The sequence below is a fragment of the Heterodontus francisci genome, chromosome 34, assembly GCF_036365525.1.
Source record: "Heterodontus francisci isolate sHetFra1 chromosome 34, sHetFra1.hap1, whole genome shotgun sequence".
Classification (NCBI taxonomy): Eukaryota; Metazoa; Chordata; class Chondrichthyes; order Heterodontiformes; family Heterodontidae; genus Heterodontus; species Heterodontus francisci.
Window position 1 is genome coordinate 5,182,579 of NC_090404.1, and position 13,904 is coordinate 5,196,482.

Consider the following 13,904-nt stretch of genomic DNA (forward strand, 5'->3'; position numbering starts at 1 on the left):
TGTTTTTCTGGACTGTAGCCATTCCTCTGGGCCATCTGTGTTCTGTGCCCCTTTCTACCCAACCCCCCCTATGTTTCGAAACACTGTGTATTGTTGTGTGACTGGCCCTGCATTCTCAACTAAGCTCTGTCTGTTTTTACTGGTCCCACACTGAGTGAGGCAGGTATGGGGACCCAGAAGGTAGCACTGGAGGAGCCTCAGTCCCTGCACTTGGCCAACAGGTTTGAGGTTCTTGCAGTTTGTGTGGACAAGAACAGGGACTGCAGGGAGGATGAGCAAAGTGACCACAGCCCCAAGGTGCAGGGGACCATTCAAGTGGGGAGAGTAAAAAGCAATGTAGTAGTAGGAGACAGTATAGTTACGGGGAGAAATATTGCTGTTTGCAGCTGAGAGGGCTGTGTTGCCTGCTCGCTGCCAGAGTTAGGGACGTCTCCTCAGGGTTGGAGAGGAATTTGGAGTAGGAGGGGAAGGATCCAGTTTGTCGTGGTGCATGTGGGTACCAACAACCAGAAACTGAACTGGATCAGCCACATAACTACCGTGGCTACAAGAGCAGGTCAGAGGCTGGGAATTCTTCAGCGAGTAACTCGATTGTTGTAAAAACCCATCTGGTTCACTAATGTCCTTTTAGGGAAGGAAATCTGCTGTCCTTACCTGGTCTGGGCTTCATGTGGCTCCAGACCCACAGCAATGTGGTTGACTCAAAAAAAAAAAAAAAAGAGGTTTCTGAAATGCCCTAGCAAGCCACTCAGTTCAAGGGCAATTAGGGATGGGCAATAAATGCTGTTCTTGCCAGTGACACCCACATCCCACAAACATTATTTTTTTAAATTCCAAGCGGAGGACCCACTATCCATGGTTAACTAAAAAAGATAAAGATAGTATCAAACTTAAAGAAAAAACATATAATTATGCAAAGATGGGAGGCAGGTCAGAAGATTGGACAGAATATAACAAAACAGCAAAGTATGACTAAAAGATTGATAAGTAGAGAAAAATTAGAGTATGAGAGAAAGCTAGATAGAAATATAAAAACAAATTGTAAGAGCTTCTATAGATATTTTAAAAAAGAAAAGAGTTAACAAAGTGAGCGTTGGTCCTTTAGAAAATGAGTCTGGGGAATTAATAATGGAAAGTAAGGAGATAGCAGATGAATTGGACAGGTATTTTGCATCGGTCTTCACTATAGAGAATATAAGTAACATCCCAGAAAGAGCTGCAAATCATGAAATGGAAGGGAGGGAGGAACTCAATAAAATTACAATCACCAGGGAAGTAGCACTGAGCAAATTGTTGGAGCTGCGGGCTGACAAGTTCTGACGGGTTCTGATGGACTTCATCCTAGGGTACTAAAAGCAGTGGCTAGTGAGATAGTTGATGCGTTGGTTCTAATTTTCCGAAATTCCTGAAATTCTAGAAAGGTCCAAGGGGATTGGAAAACCACAAGTGTAACACCTGCATTCAAGAAACGGAATGGGGTGGCGATGGAGACATAAAGCATTTAGCCTAATATCTGTCATTGGGAAAATACAAGAACCCATCATTAAGGAAGTAGTAACAGGACAGTTAGAAAATCATAATGCAACCAGGCAGAGTCAACATGGTTTGATGAAAGGGAAAGTATGTTTGTCAAATTTATCAGAGTTATTTGAGGATGTAACAAGCAGGTGGATAAAGGGAAACCAGCATTTACTGCTGGAGTCTATTCAAACCACAGGAGCTCAGTGTGCAGTCGTGCGGCTGGACGGTATCTGGAGCATACGTAGTGTCAGTTTGATCGGAGCTGTGTGAGTGCTGGAGACGCTTTTGCAGCAGGTGAGAGTCGGCGGGGCACAGGGGAGGCTTCAGAAACACCCCAAATAAGAACCTCCAGGTTCCGTGTTTACAGCTCCAGGGCTTTTTCCCGGGAGCAGGCCCAGGTTAACGCCTGCCATCTGGCTGAGCGGGGAGCAAAGCGCATGTCCAATTTTCCTAGAACCAGTTCACTGTCACAGACCTGAAATGTTAACTCTGCTTCTCTCTCCCACAGATGCTGCCAGACCTGCTGAGTATTTTCAGCACTTTCTGTTTTTATTTCAGATTTCCAGCATCCGCAGTATTTTGCTTTTATATCACTGCTGCCAAGACTGTTTTGCGCAGGCGTGGGATGGTCTGTGTGTGCGTGGTGACATCATCTCATTGTGTGTGCGTGGTGACATCATCTCATTGTGTGTGCGTGGTGACATCATCTCATTGTGTGTGCTTGGTGATGTAATCTCACTCACCGGTTGTTTCCTCAGTGGCGGGATTTTTGAAACCTCTGACCCCATGGGGCTTCCAATATCTTTTTCCTGCTGTAGGCTCCAGCTGGAGGTTTCAAATTTTAAAACAGTGAACTAGTTTGAGGTGACTATATTTGAACATTTATCTACAATTTAGAACTTTTAGTGCTATGCTGTGTTATCTGTGTGGGGTTCCATGGCTCTGGGGCTGATGTGTTCCTTTGCTGTGGATCTGAGTCCATGTCCATCCATTGCTATGTTTCACTTCTGCCCTCTTCGATCGCCTCTGTGCCATTGTCTAACTTCCTCTCCCTCTAATAATGGCTGTATTTTAGACATATTTGATATTTTACTGTTACTTCCCCGACCATTTGTTGCTGGATTACCAGCTTTATCTTCCCACAGTATCTTTCATGGTCAGGAATTGTTTTTCCTGCACTATAGTCCACTTCTCTTCCACTTCTGAGCTTCTATTGATCATCAAATTCTGCACCATCTTCAATCCCTGTAATTCATTCTGCACACCCTGAAACATTAACTCTGTTTCTCTCTCCACAATTGGTGCCTGACCTCTTTATTTCCGATTTTCAGCATCCACAGTATTTTACTTTTGTTTTATAGCAGGTGTTGCTCGTAGAACCGAGTCTGGAAACACAGACAGACCAATTAAGAGCAGGTTTGTAACTGGGTAGGTGTTGGATACCCAAGACAGTCCCTGGTCTCCTGTGCGGGTCTTTTTTGTTCCATCAGTTTGACAATGGCAGAGATGGTTTAACAGTGAGTACTTTTGAGCTCAGTCTGGCCCAACATCTGATGTCGGATTATCAAGGGGGGTAGATTCTAGGGGAGATTAGGCTGCTCAAGAGACATTGTCCGTACTGTGTAAAGGATATCGTTTGAGGAACAAATATTTCTGTAGAAGCTTTTAATCCATTTTATAACTGCAGATTTTTTACTGAACTCTTGGGAGATGGACATCACGAGCAAAAGCCCCAAATATTGTCAATCCGCATTTGCCCTTGCGAAGGCGATAGTGGGCCACCTTCTTGAACTGCTGCTTCTTGATTGGGAGCTGACACATGAGGTGTATAAGCACCTGTACAGACTAGTTGGACCGAATGGCCTCTTTGTATACTGTGTATTCTATGTAATGTCCTTTTACAGGGTATAAGAAGGGAAGGATTTGCAGACGGGAAACTCAAACCAAACATCACATTAGGATCTGACAGAGTCACTCGATTCATCAGGACCTGAATATTATTGGCCTTTGAATGTGGAAGGAGAAATGTTTGTCTTTTCTGTCTGTGGGAAAGGATTTCAAACATCAGTGTGACTGGAAAAGCACCGAGACACACACACCCGAGTGAGAGTATTCCAGCTCACTGGTTGTGGAACAAGCTTTAACCAGTTACACAGCCTGAAAAAACATCGCACCATTCACACCAGGGAGAAACTGTACACGTGTTCTGTGTGTGCTCGAGACGTCAACTGATCATTCAACCTGGAGAGACACAAGGACACCCGCACCACAGAGAAACCATGGAAATGTGGGGATTGTGGGAAGGGATTCAGTTACCTGTCTGAGTTGGAAACTCATCAACACAGTCACACTGGGGAGAGACCGTTCACCTACTCTGAGTGTGGGCAGGAATACACTAATTCATCTGAGCTTCTGATACACCAGTGAGAGACCATTCATCTGCTCCATGTGTGGGAAGGGATTCACAAAGACGTCCCACCTCACTGAACACCAACTTGTTCACACTGATGAGAGACCTTTTAAATGTTCTGACTGAGAAAAGCTTTAAAAGTACAAGGTATCAGCTGAGACACCAGCGAGTTCACTCCGGGGAGAGACCGTTCACCTGCTCTGTGTGTGGGAAGGGATTTGTTTATTCAGACAAACTGCTGAGACACCAGCAAGTTCACGAGTGACTGCAGCAATTGGATTCTGCTGTTATTGCTGCTGTTAATCACATCCAGAACTGAATCCCGACTGGAAGCCTATTTCCAGTTGGGTTTCCACAGGGCTCAGCACTAGGCCACTGGCCTTTTGTGGTATGTATCAAATGATTTAGACTTAAGTGTAGGGGATCATGATTAAAAAGTTTGCAGATGTTACAAAAATTGGTCGTGTGGTTGATAGTGAAGAGGAAAGCTGTACACTGCAGGAGATATCAATGGAATGGTCAGGTGGGCAGAAAAGAGGGAAATGGAGAAGTGTGAGGTCATGCATTTGGGGAGGACAAACAAGGCAAGGGAATACATAGTGAATGGTAGGATCCTGCAAGGTGTAGAGGAACAGAGGGACCAGGAAGTACATGTCCACAGATACCTGAAGGCTGCAGGACAGTTAGATAAGGTGGTCAAGAAGACATATAGATTACTTTCCCTTATTAGCCAAGGCCTAGAGTGTAAGAGCAGGGAAATAATGCTAGAATTGTATAAATCACTAGTTAGACCCCCCACAGCTAGAGAACTACATACAGATCTGGCCTCCACATTAATCAAGTATAAACTAAGACTAGCAGAACACTGAAGCCAATTTGATAATTTATAGATTAGTCAGTGTTCAATTAATCTACTTGGGGGATAAAGTTAAATAGCAAGGGATAGTGACAATAAAGGTTTCTGAATTTTTCAGTGAATTAAAATTTGAGATTTACAGATAAGAGTTAAGTAAAACATTTGAGCTAACTCCCTATAAAGTGACCGGCATGTAATTGGCAGAAGGATTAGAGGGGAGTGGGGAAATCATTTCACCCAGAGGGTGGTGGGGGTCTGGAACTCACTGCCTGAAAGGGTGGTAGAGAATGAAACCCTCATCACATTGGAAAAAAAATTTGGTTATGTAAACCGTAACCTGCAGAACTACAGATCAAGAGCTGGAAAGTGGGATTAGGCTGGATAGTATTTTCTTCAACTGGCAGGGATATGATGGGCCGAATGGCCTCCTTCTGTGTTGTAAATTTTGTCTGTTTCTGTTCTGTCAGTTAGGGTTTGTTTCTCCTGATAACCTCCAGTCCAGATAGAGGGTTTAATATTCTGGATAAATGTGGTTTAAGCACATTGTTGTAGATTTTTGTCTTTCCTACCCGTGTGTTTAACATCCCCTGGCTGAAACTCAGAAAGGACAATCTGGAGGGTGGGGGGGATCGTACGGCAGGAACAGAACTTCAGCCTGGACACAGTCCTTCAGGGTCACACTGAGAGGGACAAATGGCACTTTGGTCTTTCTCGTCTCTCTTCACTGACAGCAAAGCCCCCGTGTGGGTTAATCCTGAGGCATGTAAGAAATGTGTCCCAGCCGCGCTCTCCCATGGTTCAGAGCTCCTGGGCACAGAACAGAAGTCTCCTTTACAACTGTGTTTAGAGTCAGGAAGAATGACAATGAATGCTGGAAACGTGCTCTCTCGAGCTGACGACATGTGTCTGGTTCGGGTTGGGTCAGGTCTATATTCCGACTCCAGCATTCGGGGTCGGGTTGCGTCGGGCTGGACTGTGCTGCTTCCGGGAAGTCACGGGATCAGGCTTACCCATGATTCCCCACTCCGTCTACAGGAATAGCCTGCTGCCGAAATGGATGAAGGATATTCAGGTTGGATCGGGTGCGAAAAAAAATTAAAGGACTCTGGCTCGGGTTGGGCCCGGGTTGGGTTTTAATTTTTACCCGAGCCAGGCTTTACCCTCTGCCTCCACGTGTAAATTCCCTTTATGGTCATTAATCAGCCCACTCGTCTGTTCCCCACCTTTTTACTATTTACATGTCTACAGAAGATTTTTGGATTCCCTTTAATGTTAGCTGCCAGTTTCTTTTCACGCTGTCTCTTTGCTTCTCTAATTTTCTTTTTCACTTCCCCTCTGCACCTTCTGTATTCAGCTTAGTTCTCAATAGTGTTTTCTACCTGGCATCTGTCATAAGCACAGTTTTTCTTCTTTATCTTAATCTCTCCTTTTGTCATCCAGGGAGCTCGGGATTTGTTTGCCCTACCTTTCCCCTTCGAGGGAACATACCTTGACTGTGCCCGAACACACTCTTCTTTGAAGGTAGCCCATTTTTCAGCTATTGTTTTTCCTGCCAACCTTTGACTCCAATTTATTCGCCCCAGCTCCATTCTTACCCCCATTGAAATTGGCTTTCCCCCAGTTAATTATTCTTACTCTGGATTGTTCTTTATCCTTTTCCATATGATACTTTATGATACAATGATCACTGTCCCCTAAATGTTCTGCTACTGATACTTGATCCACTTGGCCCACCTCATTCCCAAGACCAGGTCTAGTAGTGCCTCCTTTCTCATTCGACTAGAAACATACTTCTGTAGAAAAGTTTCTTGAACACACTCTAGGAGCTCTTGCCCCTCACTGCTCTTTACACTACTATTATCCCAGTCTATGTTTGGACAATTAAAGTCCCCCGTTAACACAAACCTATATTTTTTGCACCTCTCTGTAATTTCCCAGGGATGACCGTGAATCCGTTCCCACATGACTCTCCCCAGTGTGAACTCGCTGGTGTGTCAACAGGTTGGATGAAAGAGTGAATCCTTTCCCACACATGGAGCAGGTGAATGGCCTCTCCCCAGTGTGACTGTCAATGAGTTTGCAGCTTGGTTAGGGAACTGAACTCCTTCCCATCGTCCCCACACTTACACATTTCTCGATGATATGGGTGCCCTTGTGTCTGTCCAGTTTGGAGAATCAGTTGAAGCCACATCCACACTTAAGATAAGTAAATAATAAATGGAATAAAAACAAGAAATGCTGGAACGACTCAGCCGGTCTGGCAGCATCTGTGGAAAGAGAAGCAGAGTTAACGTTTCGGGTCAGCGACCCTTCTTCGGAACTCCGAAGTTCCGAAGAAGGGTCGCTGACCCAAAACGTTAACTCTGCTTCTCTTTCCACAGATGCTGCCAGACCGGCTGAGTCGTTCCAGCATTTCTTGTTTTTATTTCAGATTTCCAGCATTTGCAGTATTTTGCTTTTAAATAATAAATGGAAGCAGCTGTAGACCAAATTCAACATGTTTCAGCTCTGACAAGGGGAGCTGGACAGGAATACACAGGAATTAACGCTGCGGGACAGTTATACACTGGAACTAGCACTGCAGGGCAGGGATACCCAGGAGCTAGCACTGCAGGGCAATTTCAGAGCATAACTGCCTTTTTATTTTATTTTATTTTTTAGCTATAGGTCTGTCTTCAACTGTTTCATGTTTGTGCTTTTGGACAGAGCTGTTCACTGTTCTGCCATTAACACTCTCTCTGGATTATTGCTTTTTCTTTCACCACATCTATTTGGACCCCCTTTGTCTTTGTTCCATGACATCTTTTCATTTAATCTCTCCTGCCCTCTGCCGTCTAACACACTTCCCCTTTGTTCTTCTTCCCCCTCCCCACTTTAATTGTTCAAAGCACATTACATTTCTAATCTTTGCCAGTTCTGTTGAAAGGTCACAGACCTGAAACGGTAACTCTGTTCCTCTTTCTACAGATGCTGCCTGACCTGCTGAATATTTTCAGCATGTTCTATTTTTATCTCCTACATTCTCAGTTACCAGGTATTCCGATTGTCCCAAAACCGTTGTAAATAGCTGTTTGCAATCTATATAAATGACTTGGATGTGGGGACCAATTGTAATATTTCCAATTTTGTGGATGACACAAAACTAGGAGGTAATGTAAGTTGTGAGGAGGATTCAAGGGGATTTGGACAGGCTAAGTGAATGGGCAAGAACATGGCAAATGGAATATAATGTGAATAAGTGTGAAGTTATCCACTTTGGTAGAAAAAAACAGAAAGGCAGAGTATTTCTTAAATGGTGAGAGGTTGGGAAGTGTTGGTGTCCAAAGAGACCTAGGTGTCCTTGTTCATGAGTCACTAAAAGCTGGTATGTAGGTGCAGCAAGCAATTCGGAAGGCTAGTGGTATGTTGGCCTTCATTGCAAGGGGATTTGAGTACAGGAGCAAAGATGTATTGTTTCAATTGTATAAAGCATTGGTGAGACCACATCTGGAGTATTGTGTACAGTTTTGGTCTCCTTATCTAAGGAAGGATATATTTGCCGTAGAGGGAGTGCAACGGAGGTTCACCAGACTTGGTGGGCCGAAGGGCCTATTTCAGTGCTGTATCTCTCTATGACGCTATAAACCCTGGGATGGCGGGATTGTCTTATGAGGAGAGATTGCAGAAACTGGGCCTGTATTCTCTAGAGTTTCAAAGAATGAGAGGTGATCTCTGGTTAGTGAGTCTAGAGCAAGGGGACACAGTCTCAGAGTAAGGGGCAGGTCATTTAAGACTGAGCTGAGGAGGAATTTCTTTACACAGAGAGTGGTGAATCTGTGGAATTCTCTACCCCAGAAGGCTGTGGAAACTCAATCATTGAGCATGTTCAAGACAGAAATCGATAGGTTTCTGAATACTAATAATATCAAGAGATATGGGGACAGTGGGGAAAAAAAATGACGTAGAGGTAGGTGACCAGCCATGATCTGTTTGAATGGCGGAGCAGGCTCGACGGGCCGAATGGCCTACTCCTGCCCCTATTTCCTATGATCCTAAAGCCGATATTAGGTTTTCATTCCTGATGTGCAGGAACGAGAATCCCTTTCAATGGCTGAGATCAGCTAATTTCACTGATAACATCAGCGTAAATGTTCCAGCATCTTGACTGCCTCTGGTCAGTCGGACAGGTCCCCCTTCGCTCTCCTCTGATTCCGTTTCCTTAACTGGATCTATAGATTCACAAATCTGGAGACTCGGTTTTCTGGTTTGGTGCCTGTCGATATTTCCTGCTCCCAACTGGTCATATTTTCCAAAGCCTCGTCACAATCCTCCACCTTGCCTCACGTCCAGGGATGAGGAAGTTCAGTTTCGTGGAGAGACTATAGAGACTGGGATTGTTCTCCTTGGAGCAAAGAAGGTTAAGCGGAGATTTAATGGAGGTGTTTAAAATTATAGGAGGGGAGGCAGCTTGAGAGAGCAGATCAGGGGAAACCGTTTCCACTGACAAGAGGGTTCATAACCTGAGGACACAGATTTAAGATAATTGGTTATGAAGAAGCCAGGGAGGGGGAGGTAGGCTGAGAAGATTTGCTTGTTTTTTAAACTCAGTGAATTGTTGTGATCTGGAATGAACTGCTTGAAAGGGCGGTGAAAGCAGATTCAATAGTAACTTTCAAAAGGGAAGTGTAAAAGAAAAGCATTGCTGGGAAATGGGGAAAGAGGAGAAGAGTGGGATTAATTGGATCGTGCTTCTGGGAGATGGGGAAGGGGTGAGAGCAAAAATACGAGAAATGGAATGGAACAGGATAGAGGAGGCTGGAGGGGGCGGGTTAATAAACCATGGGGCAATGCAGAGTTCACACACACTGAGTGTAGTCCCAATATAAAACAGGAAACATTATCCGATTTACAAAGAGCCGATGTAGATCTCAAACCCTGAATAAGAACATTCCAGTCCCGTGTTTGTACTGAGTGGGGAGGCAGCTGCGGGACCTCTCCCAGAGACAGGCCTGGGTTAACAGCCGTCATCTTTATAGGAAGAAATGTGGAACAGGAACATGTGCTGTCATCGTAGGTCAGGAAGCAGGAGGAAAGAATCTTGTGATTTTCTATCCTGTACTGACAGTGATGGCTTTTCTAAACTCCTTTTACAGGGTTTAAAAGGGAAGGATTTACATACAGCAAACACAAAGTAAACATCACATCAAGATCTGACAGCGACTCGATTCATCAGGACCCAAATATCATTGTCCTTGGAATGCGGAAGGAGAAATGTTTGTCTGTTCTGTCTGTCAGAAAAGATTTCAAACATCAGTGTGACTGGAAAAGCACTGAGACACACCTGAGTGAGAGTGTTCCAGTGCACTGACTGTGGAAAGAGCTTTAACCAGTTACACAGCCTGAAAAAACATCGCACCATTCACAGTGGGGAGAAACTGTGCATATGTTCTGTGTGTACATGAGGCTTCAACTGATCATCGACCCTGGAGAGACACAAGTACACTCGCACCACGGAGAAACCGTGGAAATATGGGGACTGTGGGTAGAATTTCAAATGCCCATCTAAACTGGAAACTCATCGACGCAGTCACACTGGGGAGAGGCCATTCACCTGCTCCATGTGTGGGAAGGGATTCGCTCAGTCATCCTGCCTGGTGAGACACCAGCAAGTTCATTCTGATAAGAGACCTTTTAACTGTTCTGACTGCGAGAAGAACTTTAAAAGGAACTGGTGATTCACCAGCGGACTCACACTCTGGAGAGGCCATTCACCTGCTCTGTGTGTGGGAAGGGATTCACTCAGTCAGGCAACCTGCTGAAACACCAGTGAGTTCACAAATGACTGCAGGGGTTGGATTCTGCTGTTATTGCTGCTGTTAATTACATCCAGGACTGAACCATGTTCATTCTGACAATTGATATTTGTTTCTTATGTTAATAACCCTATAACTTGGCTGGATAAATATTGAATAAATCAGTTTTGTTTCCAACACACTGAGTGTCGAGTATTTGTTTTCTCCAGGAAAGAGGAGACTAATTGAAATGCTGCTGTTCCATTTTTGGGCCTTTTCTCCTCTGTTAAACAAAGACTTGTATTTTTGTAGCTGCTTTCATGACATCAGGACGTCTCAAAACACTTTACAGCCAATGAAGTTCTTTTAAATTGCAGCCAATGTTGTAAAGTAGGAAATGAGGCAGCTAATTTGCACACAGCAAGCTCCCACAGACAGCAACGTGATGATGCCCAGTTAATCTGTTTTTAGTGATATTGATTGAGTGATAAATATTGGCCAAGACTGTATGGAGAATTGCCCTGCTCTTCACAATAGCTTCTATTCCAGACAGGTGGTAAGTGGTGTGGGTGGTTTCCACTGTCACCTCCCAATGAAACACAATCGTGTTTTGTTAAAATAACCTGAGTCCCTGAGTGTCTTTAGGGTCAAATAAACAGACAAATGACAGGTTTTCTCGTAGATAAAAAATAATCACTTTTTCAACAAATCCTGAAATGATCACAACTGCACTCACATTCACCCATACATACATATACAAGAATAGAAAGATAGAGAGAAAAGGATAAGAGTTCGTTTAAAGTCCCAAGTGAGGTAAGTGTTAGTGGTTTATAGAAGATTATTGAGCCTTCTTGGGTAGAAAAGTCTTTCTTTAAAAATTTGCAGGCCCTAATATTTGCAGTCTTGAACTTGCCGAGTTATTGTAGAGGTCTAGTGATTGTAACAAGGCCCAAAGCTGGTGGTGTGTAGTTTGTTACCTTCACAGATGGTTAGTCTCAAAGTCACTTTGTGATGTCTCGGCTGTGGTGTTTGTTCTTGGTCTTGCCTAAAATAAAAACAGAAAGTTCTGCAAAACTCAGCAGGTCTGACAGCATTTGTGGAGAGAGAAACAGAGTTAACGTTTCAGGTCTGTGAACTTTCATCAGAAAGGTCAATGGTTAGAAATGTAATAGGTTTTGAGCAAGTGAAGGGTGGTGGGAGAAAGAAGAACAAAGGGGAAGGTATGTGATGGGGCTGAGGGCAGGAGAGATTAAATGACAAAGATGTCATGGATCAAAGACAAAGGGAGTGCTAATAGTTGTGGTGAAAGTCAAAGCATTAATCCAGAGAGAGTGTTAATGGCAGAACAGTGAACAGCTCTGTCCAAAAGCAGAAACATGAAAATCTAAGTTTAAGACAGGCACATGGTTACAAATAATAAAATAAAGTAATATTTTGAAAAAGCCAGTCATGCTCTGAAATTGTTGAACTCAGTGCTCAGTCCAGAAGGCAGATGAGATGTTCACTGGAACACTGCAGCAAGCCAAGGACAGAAATGTGGGTATGAGAGCATGGTGGGTGAATTGAAATGGCAAGGAACGAGAAGCTCAGGGTCTTGCTATTGGACTGAGTGGAGGTGTTCCGCAAAGTGGTCACCCAATCTATGTTTGGTCTCCCTAATGTAGATGCGACCACATTGTGAGCAGTGAATACAGTATACTAAATTAAAGGAAGTACAAGTAAATTGCTGCATCACCTGGAAGGAGTGTTTGGAGCCTTGGATAGTGGGGAGAGAGGAGGTAAAAGGGCAGGTATTACACCTCCTGCGATTGCATGGGAAGGTGCCGTAGGAAAGGGATGAGGTATCGGGGTAATGAAGGAGTGGACCAGGGTGTTGCGGGGGAAATGATCCCTTCGGAATGCTGACGGGAAGGGGAAGGAAAGATGTGTTTGGTGGTGGCATCACGCTGGAGGTGGCAGAGGATGATGCTTTGAATGAGGAGGCTGGTGGCATGGAAAGTGAGGACAAGGGGAACCCTGTCATGGTTCTGGGAGGGAGGGGAAGGGGCGAGGGGAGAAGTGTGGGAAATGGGCCGGACACGGTCGAGAGCCCCGTCAACCACAGTGGGGGGAATCCTCGGCTGAGGAAAAAGGAAGACATATCAGAAACACTGTCATGAAAGGTTGCATCATCAGAGCAGATGTGTTGGAGACGGAGAAACTGGGAGAATGGAATGGAGTCCTTACAGGAGGCAGGGTGTGAGGAAGTGTCATCAAGATAGCTCTGGAAGTCGGTGGGCTCCTAATGAATACTAGTGGACAGCTTATCCCCAGTGATGGAGACAGAGAAGTCGAGGAAGGGAAGTGTCAGAGATGGACCATGTAAAGGTGAGAGAAGGGTGGAAATTGGAAGCAATGTTGAAGTTTTCCAGTTTGGGGCGAGAGCAGGAAACGGCACTGATACAGTCATCAATCTGTGTGGAAAAGAGTTGGGGGAAGGGCCTGAGTAGGACTGGAATAAGGAATGTCCGACATATCCCACAATAACACAGTCATAACTGGACCCATGCGGGCACCCATAACAACGCCTTATATTTGGCGGAAGTGAGTGGAGTTGAAGGAGAAGTTGTTCAATGTGAGGACAAGTTCAGCCAGGCGGAGGAGGGTGGTGGTGGATGGGGACTGGTTGAGCCTCTGTTCAAGGAAGAAGTGGAGAGCCCTCAAACCGTCCTGGTGGGGGATGGAGGTGTAGAGCGATTGGACGTCCATAGTGAAGAGGAGGCAGTTAGGGCCAGGAAACTGGAAATTGTAGAGATGACATAAGAGTCAGATGAGTCACGGATGTAAGTGGGAAGAGACTGAACCAGGGGAGAAAAGTTAGAGTCAAGATAGGAAGAAATAAGTTCAGTGGGGCAGGAACAGGCTGAAACGACGGGTCTACCATGACAGTGCTGTTTGTGGATTTTGGGAAGGAGGTAGAAGTGGGCTGTCCAGGGTTGTGGGACTATGAGCTTGGAAGCTGTAGAGGGAAGATCTCTGGAGGAGATGAGATCAGTGACCGTCCTGAAAACAATAGCTTGATATTCGGTGGTGGGGGTCAAGGTCCATGGGGAGGTAGGAAGAAGTGTCTGAGAGTTAACATTCAGCCTCTGCAAGCTAATGTTAGCTCTTTTTCTTTCTCCACAGATGCTGCCTGACCTGCGGAGTATTTCCAGCATTTACTCTTTTTATTTCAGATTTCCAGCATCGATAGTATTTTGCTTTTGTTTGATTGCAGGTGTTGCTGACAGAACCGGGTTTAGAAACACAGACGGACCAATTCAGAGCCGGTTTGTATCAGGGTGCAAATTAGGTGCAGAAGTCAGAC

General features: G+C 44.7%; 1 long non-coding RNA gene across 1 annotated transcript; it reads left to right on the forward strand.

Moving 5' to 3' along the window:
• The first annotated feature begins 2,900 nt into the window (after positions 1 to 2,900).
• Positions 2,901 to 10,758, forward strand: LOC137348950 (uncharacterized). The gene is made up of 2 exons (XR_010969148.1): positions 2,901 to 2,949; positions 9,920 to 10,758. It is a non-coding gene; the product is annotated as an uncharacterized lncRNA (long non-coding RNA).
• The last annotated feature ends 3,146 nt before the right edge of the window (positions 10,759 to 13,904 follow it).